We start from the raw sequence: 7,137 nt of genomic DNA, 5'->3' as shown, positions 1-7,137 counted from the left end.
AAATTGGGTTCCCTCCCCCTTCCTTTATAAACTGAGTGTCTGGAAATATTAAATTGAGTCTTGATCAGAGTTTTGTCTTGACTCCATTGTTTCTTCCGCCCTATCTAGTTACCTCTCTTTGCAGGGAACTGCCATTCTCAGTTGAACCGTTCGTGTTGTGGACCGCGGGCGGGCCGCAACAATTACCAACTTTAAATGCCAGCACTAGGTACAGCCTTAGCGCTTTCATCACAGCTTCCATGTGCAGACCTTGAGGAAATACTTCCATATTTGCAGGCCTCAATTTCCCGGTCTTTTGTGAGTCACAGATGCAGCTGACCAGCATCAACTGGATCCCAGGAAAACAAAGTTTTCATCTTAGTTGTTCTTAATTCAAACCTCAAACCATTCTACTAAAGTCTTTGAAGGACTCTCAAAGTTCCCATTGAAACGTCACAAGCAAGGCCTCCATTGTTTATATAGATCTCAGTATTAGCATCTAATTTCCCACAATAACCAATTAAGCTCCAAACACTCAATGGCTCTTCTAACCCAAAGTTCCAAAGTCCTTTCCCAACCCTCCCAAAATGGCATGATCATGTCTGTCACACCCTGGTACCAATTTCTGTATTAATTAGGATTTCTATTGCTGTGGTAAAAATGCCACGGCTGAAAAAAACTTGGAGGAAAAAGGGTTTTTTTCCCCTGTACTTTCAGATAACAGCGACTTCTGTTTACCAAGGGAAGTTGGGACGTGAACCTGGAGGCAGGACCCAGAGCAGAGGCCAAGGAGGAGAACTGCTTACTGACTTACTCCTCATGGTTTGCTTATCTTTCTTTCTTACTGAGCCCAGGATGACTAGTCCAGGGGTAGTGCTGTCCACAGTGAGCTGGGACCTCTCACATCAATCATAAAGAAAGTGTAACATAGACTTGTCCCATGGGCCAATCTGTTTGGGACATGACTTCAATCAAGGTCCCTTCTTTCAAAATGACTCTAGCTTGTGTCAAGCTGACATACAATCTAGTCAGCCCGCCTATCCTTTCATATGAGTGAAGCCATTCGATCACAACAAAATACCCAGGTAAAACCATCAAACCACAATCTCTGAAGCCTGGCCACACCAAGAGGTAAGAACACTTATTTGTGTACCTCTTTCTCCTTTGCCTTTTCTTTCTACGAGAGTGTCTCAAGAAGTGGAGCAGCTTGAGCATTATAAAGAGAAATGGAACTGGAGACTCAAGGGTGGAGAGGAATAGCCTGTTGTGAGTGTCCAGCCCCACTACCTGGGACCATGGTAAGGGCTTAGGCTTAGTTGCCACTGAAGGTCATGTCTGGGCCTATGACTACACAGAGCCATGGTCATTGTTGATGTATGCTGCTCATGTGACCTTTAGAGAACATGGGGATGTCTCTGGTCAGGGTAGACTCTGGGGGCCACATGGATGTCCAGGGGGCTGTGCAGAACTGGCCCTGCCACTCACTGGCTGCAAGTCTCTTGAGCTGGCTTTAGCTCTCACCTGCAACAGCACTCAGGAGAGATGGCCCTGTGCCTCACCCAGGCAGCACTGTGGAACTGGCCTTAGTGGCAATTGAGAACTGTGAAAAGAACAGTCCAGCTGATCCAAAGCTAAAGGATCTCCATGACAAAGGACAACAACAGGATAATTGGGAAGAGGCCCAGTGAGGATCTAATATTGACGGTGTCCCAGAAGCTAGAGATCTCTAACCAGAACAATGACTCATTGCAATGAACATTTGCAAGTGAAGATGTATGGATAAAGGGATATACTGTTGGACACACTGTGGCATATTACAGCTTCCACACTGAGATGTTTTCTCTGCTTTCTCTCTCTCTCTCTCTCTCTCTCTCTCTCTCTCTCTCTCTCTCTGTGTGTGTGTGTGTGTGTGTGTGTGTTATTTGGGGAGAGAGATGGGCAGGGCAGGGGTGTATTATATGAAACACATAATCAGTAAAAGGTTGTTTTTTAAATTGAGAGAGGGGGGAGAGAAAGGAAAAGAGAGAGGGATAGGGGAAATGGGAGGAGAAGGGAGAAGGGGAAAGGAGGGGAGAGGGGGTTCTCTAAAGATGAAAACAGTCAAGAAGCTGAGCTAGCTTCCCGCCCCTAAAAATAGGGACAGACATCCTTGGCTGCCATGATGACTGGTGAGAACTCTTGACACTTAGAACCTTAGATACTAAATGTTCTCTAGTGAGGATACCACTCTGCATAAACAGGAATCACTGTGCCTAGTGTCATTAGGCACAGTGGTAGAGTCATGGACTCTATGGGCTTTGCTTCCTTCTTCCTTTATCCATCTCCTCTTCTCACAGCAGCCCACACAACACCACCACTTCCACAAGTTCATCCTAGCTGCTTCCTTGAAGAAGAGAGCAAATGGGTTAGCAATCACCCCAGAAGGCAGCCTGCTGCCCAAGTCCTATTCCTCCTCATTGAGGTGTCCTGGTTTCTTGCCTTGTTGAGAATGCTGTTGTCCACTCAACCTGCTGAGTACTCTTTATTGGCACCTATGCAGGAATTCACTGCTCAAAAATTTCAGCCTTTGGGGTTGACTTTGCTGCCAAAAAAAAAAAAAAAAAAGTTGAAGTCTGATACCCATTGCTGATCATTCACAAAGGTCCTTCCTTTTTATACAATATGGAAACCTTTGTTCTCCCAAACTCATGCCTGTCTACAGCATGAGAGGTGACAGGATTCTATCTTCTTCTCACAGGTGTGAACCGTTAACCTCTATAAATGGCATTTTAAAATAATGGCTTTACCCTGAGAAATCTGGCATTACTCCAGACCATTTTTGCAGACCCATATGAGTTATAGAAGGTGATAGCTGAGCACCAAGTAGGTGAGATTCTCCTTGTTCAAGTGTGAAGAATAAATGCCTAGAATATAAAATGTTGATAAAGGAACCTTGGAGACTCAGTGCTAGCCTGGTTACACTTGAGATATTGACAATGAAATTGAAATATCAAGATGGTAGTCAAGTATATGTGTTCAGACTCCAGAGCTGGAGGTATACATTTGAAGAGAAAATTAGTTTTAAATCTAGCAACTGGTAAAGGTAAATTATAGAGAGAACATGCATATAAGAAAACTGGCATCTTAGTATGGAGTAACTTTAACAACAAGAGCTCCTGAATATGAAACAATTAGTTTCTGAGTTGCACATATATTAGGAATAGGCAGACTATCAGGTATGTTATTAAAACAGATAGCTGGAGTGTTAATTTTACTAACCTCATGTTTTTGAAAACACAAAAAATAGTGTGTGTGTGTGTTCAAGTGATAAGAATATTATAATTTTTGGTTAGCCCTTTTTTATTTATTTAAATTATCTCTACTAAACATGTGACAATTTTATAGTGAAACAAACCAAAATAAGTAGTTGAAATAGTAATAGCTTTTACAGTGTACACAATGCATTTAATTCAGTATTTCACGTGATAAACACATGCACATTGCATCACCTTACGATGTGAACTTACTGTGAAAAGGTAAGTATTTCTCTTTGATTAGCCAAATAACTATGCCTACAAATTAATTCTTAAAAAGAATATGTGGAATAATAGTGCCTGTATACAAGAGGAAAGACCAAGATGTGGCCATGGCACTTGGACATTGAACATAATAGAGCATACTTATTGAATAAGCAAAAGTTCATGCTAAATGTCACCAGACACAGTCTACGAGTTATCTTGAGAATAGTTATAAGCTTGACTTGTGTTTTTGTATAATGCTCAAGCCTCAAATGCAGAGGGATTGCACAAAAATGCAATCGGGGAAATAATTCTTGGCCACAACTTACATTCCAAAAGAAAGAATAACAACAACAAAATACCCAGGCAAAACCATCAAACCACATCCTGGTTAAAAAAAAAAAGCTTTAATGTGCTACTAGGGCATCATCTGGTCCCCATCATTACCAGCTGCGACTTGCACACCCGGGAAAGGCCAGGCTTAGCAATAGGAACTAAAATCAAAGGCCCATGACAAGTATTTGAAGTTGAATGTGTTTAGCAGCATTTTTAATGAAGGTGGTGACTAGAGAATTAAAAGGAAGGACAGGCAGGGCCAGTTGAGGACCAAGTTGCTAGGTTAGATCGTTTCAAGTCAAACAAGTTGCATACTTTTAGGTGGATCAAAATAATCTCTCAGTTTCTTAATCATTTCCTGTCAATCAAAGGTCACCTTTGAGTAAAGTCCATGGGGGTACATGGGGAAAGGAATACAAGAGCAGAAGTACTTTATATAAAGTAAGGAAGAAATGTCTAAATGCTCTGACAGTGATAACTTGGTCCTAATAACCAGATTCCCACACCTGCAATACATGGCTCCTAGGGCACACTCCACAGAGCAATTCCTGAGCATCTAAATCATGACCAATCAACTTCATCAAAATAAGCTTCTTACAGCAGAACTTCATCACAATGTGAATGTCCCAAAGGGGATGTAGCAAGAGCAGCATTCCCCTACATTCTAAAACTCTTCCACCAAGAACATCTTAGAAGCACTAGATTCTAAAACTCCATGCTTAGGACATCTTTCCAGGAGAGACTATGGCCATGCAGGACTAAGCAGGACAGGGCTTCATTAAAACTAGGACAGACTTAGGCAACAGAGAAGTGAATGAATGTCTTGATGGAGCAAGGAAGCCAAGCGGGGCTGATAAACCTCACAGTGGCTGAGAGGGTGTGCTTCCCAAAGACAAGAACAATCTGTGATTAGGAACAAAGCATCCACTCTATACTGGACTTGGATGAATAGGCTATCTCTAAGTACAATTAAAACACTCAGGCAAATAAGTAACTGTAGAACTCAGCCATCACTTTGAGTTGTAACTAATATTAATCCAATGAAAAGAGAAAATGTAAAGCATGAAGAACCTACTAATGTTACAGACAGCAAACCACAGATTAGAATCCCTAAAATGGTCCTTTATAGTTATTGTTTTAAGTAATTCAAGTGATGCCACAAAATTTTAATAACCTGAATAGTTTAAAGCTAGAATATTTCTAAATTATCTGTATTAATTTGCTTCTATAAGTTGAACTCGTCCATCTATAAGGCTGTGCATGTTTTATAAAGTAATTAACTGTACACTTTGGTGCCTTCATTTCTTTTGGAATCTACAATTATCACCATAGGGCAGTAGCCTTGCCAATTATAATCCAATTCCTTCAACACATCATGAAAATGCTGATTTATCCCCACTAAATAAACTTCATAGGAATTACTCATCTCAATGTGTTCATTATATCTGACTCTTGCCAAGGGAAAAGGAGATAAGAAGATGTCATGGTTCCAGGGCATTCCACTAATGTACAGTATAGTAAAAACTGAGTTGCTTTTTAGCTTTCAATGAATCATGTAGAACAAAGTGGTGACCATTAGAGTAGAATTGAAGGTTTCATCATCTGAAGGTAAAAATGGAGTTTCAAAAAGTCTCCTTTCATAAATGTTTTTGCTGTCTCAAATCTACATGTCATGATCTGCCTAAGTCACACCACTATGGTCTCCATTTCCTCCTAGAAGATCACCTGTCACTAGTGTAGCTTGTGCTGGCCATGTCAGGAGCACAATCCGAAGAGTTAAATATAGTAGAAACTAGACCTAGACATAGGCTCTGTTTACCAAGAAAGACTCAGAACCAGCACCTAAGCTACTTTCCCTGCTGGTGCTTAGGATATCTGAGTGTGACTGAATGGTTTTGTGATCCAGAAGTAGATAGATCAGAGGCTGGGAAATCTATTTCCAGGAACCTGATCCCAAGGAAGACGATAGGAACATAAGTTGAATTAGTTACAAAGGTGTGGCTATAAGAACAGGCTCACAAGACATCATCAAAATGCTGATTCACCCCACCTAAACATCCTCTATATGGCCTTGTCTTAGACTCTGCATTGTCCCAGCCTCCTGCACACAAGTGTAAGATGGAGAGAGGAAGCCGGAGCTGTGATTACGTATTAAAATAATTACTTTTAATAAGTTATGTCATAATTCTGTTACAATTCTACTCTACCAGGATACTCAGAATATACTTAAAGGTCTATTCTCTATTTTACCTCATGCCCCTTCTGTATGGTACACAGCCCCAGGCAGCTTTGCTGGGATACAAGCTTAGGCATTCCTTGACAGTGAGTTAATCCAGCTAGCAGGGATGCTGAATAAAGAAATATGAGGGTTCTAAATGGCCAGTTAAAGAACAGAAAGAGAGTAAACGTCAAGGCAGGAAAATCATACTTGTAGTTGTGTCAGGCAGACATGGTACCTGGGAGAACAGTGATAGGATGAACCTGAGAGTGTAAGAGCCTCCAGCATGAAACTGTTCATGAGTGCATCTAACATACTCCTTACTAAGATCCATAAATATTGATGGGTGTATACTAAATATTACAGAAATATTGTTGGGTGTGTTGGCAGGAGACCAAACATCCTTTGTGAATAGTAGAGAAAACCAGCATTATCATAGGAATTTGAACTATATGAATGTGACCCCATATGTATTGTTGTAGCTGATGATCCCCTAGGCCATACATCTGTGGTAACATGTGAGGCATGTTAAATCTTTAATATCACCCATTACTTATTTCTGATTATATGAACAAATACCAACAACCAAATAACTAGTCACCGATTTACAGGTGACCTCCGGACAAATGAAGCAATTTGCCCAAGATCACACAACATTTAAGCACCAGAGCTAAGATTTGGACAAAGGGCAACATGACTTTATCAAGTCCATACCTATACTCTGAACCATTAGCAAGACAGACTGTTAGGATATATAAAGAGGACATTAAAATTATTGATCATTAAAATTCCTGACCTATTGTATTGGTTAGTTTTTTGTCAACTTGATACAAGTTAGAGTCACTGGCTTAGAGGGAATCTTGGTGGAGAAAATGTCCTTATCAGATTGACCTATGAGGAAGGTGGTCCTGAGTTGCATAAAAAGGCAATCTGAAGCCAAGAGAAACAGAAATGAGATAAAAAACAGTGATTTCCCATGGCCTCTGCTTTAGGCACAGCTTCCTACTTCCTGCCTTGAATTCCTATCCTACCTTTGATTTCCCTCAGTGATGAACTGTTACTTAAATGTGTAAGATGGAATAAAAGATTTTTTCCCCAAGCTACTGT

The 7,137-nt window shown here is 40.7% G+C and overlaps 1 long non-coding RNA gene across 1 annotated transcript in view; it reads right to left on the bottom strand.

Annotated features, from left to right (window-relative positions):
* The window catches only part of LOC110308852, a 15,573-nt gene extending 14,386 nt beyond the window's left edge, over positions 1 to 1,187 (bottom strand). The window contains exon 1 of the long non-coding RNA XR_002379615.1: positions 1,133 to 1,187. This is a non-coding gene — a long non-coding RNA (uncharacterized LOC110308852). The remainder of the gene's footprint in view (positions 1 to 1,132) is intronic.
* Positions 1,188 to 7,137: the final 5,950 nt, after the last annotated feature.

This window comes from Mus caroli, chromosome 2 (assembly GCF_900094665.2).
Source record: "Mus caroli chromosome 2, CAROLI_EIJ_v1.1, whole genome shotgun sequence".
Taxonomy (NCBI): Eukaryota; Metazoa; Chordata; class Mammalia; order Rodentia; family Muridae; genus Mus; species Mus caroli.
The sequence above is the reverse complement of the archived record's forward strand: the minus strand, read 5'-3'. Positions and strand labels throughout refer to the sequence as shown.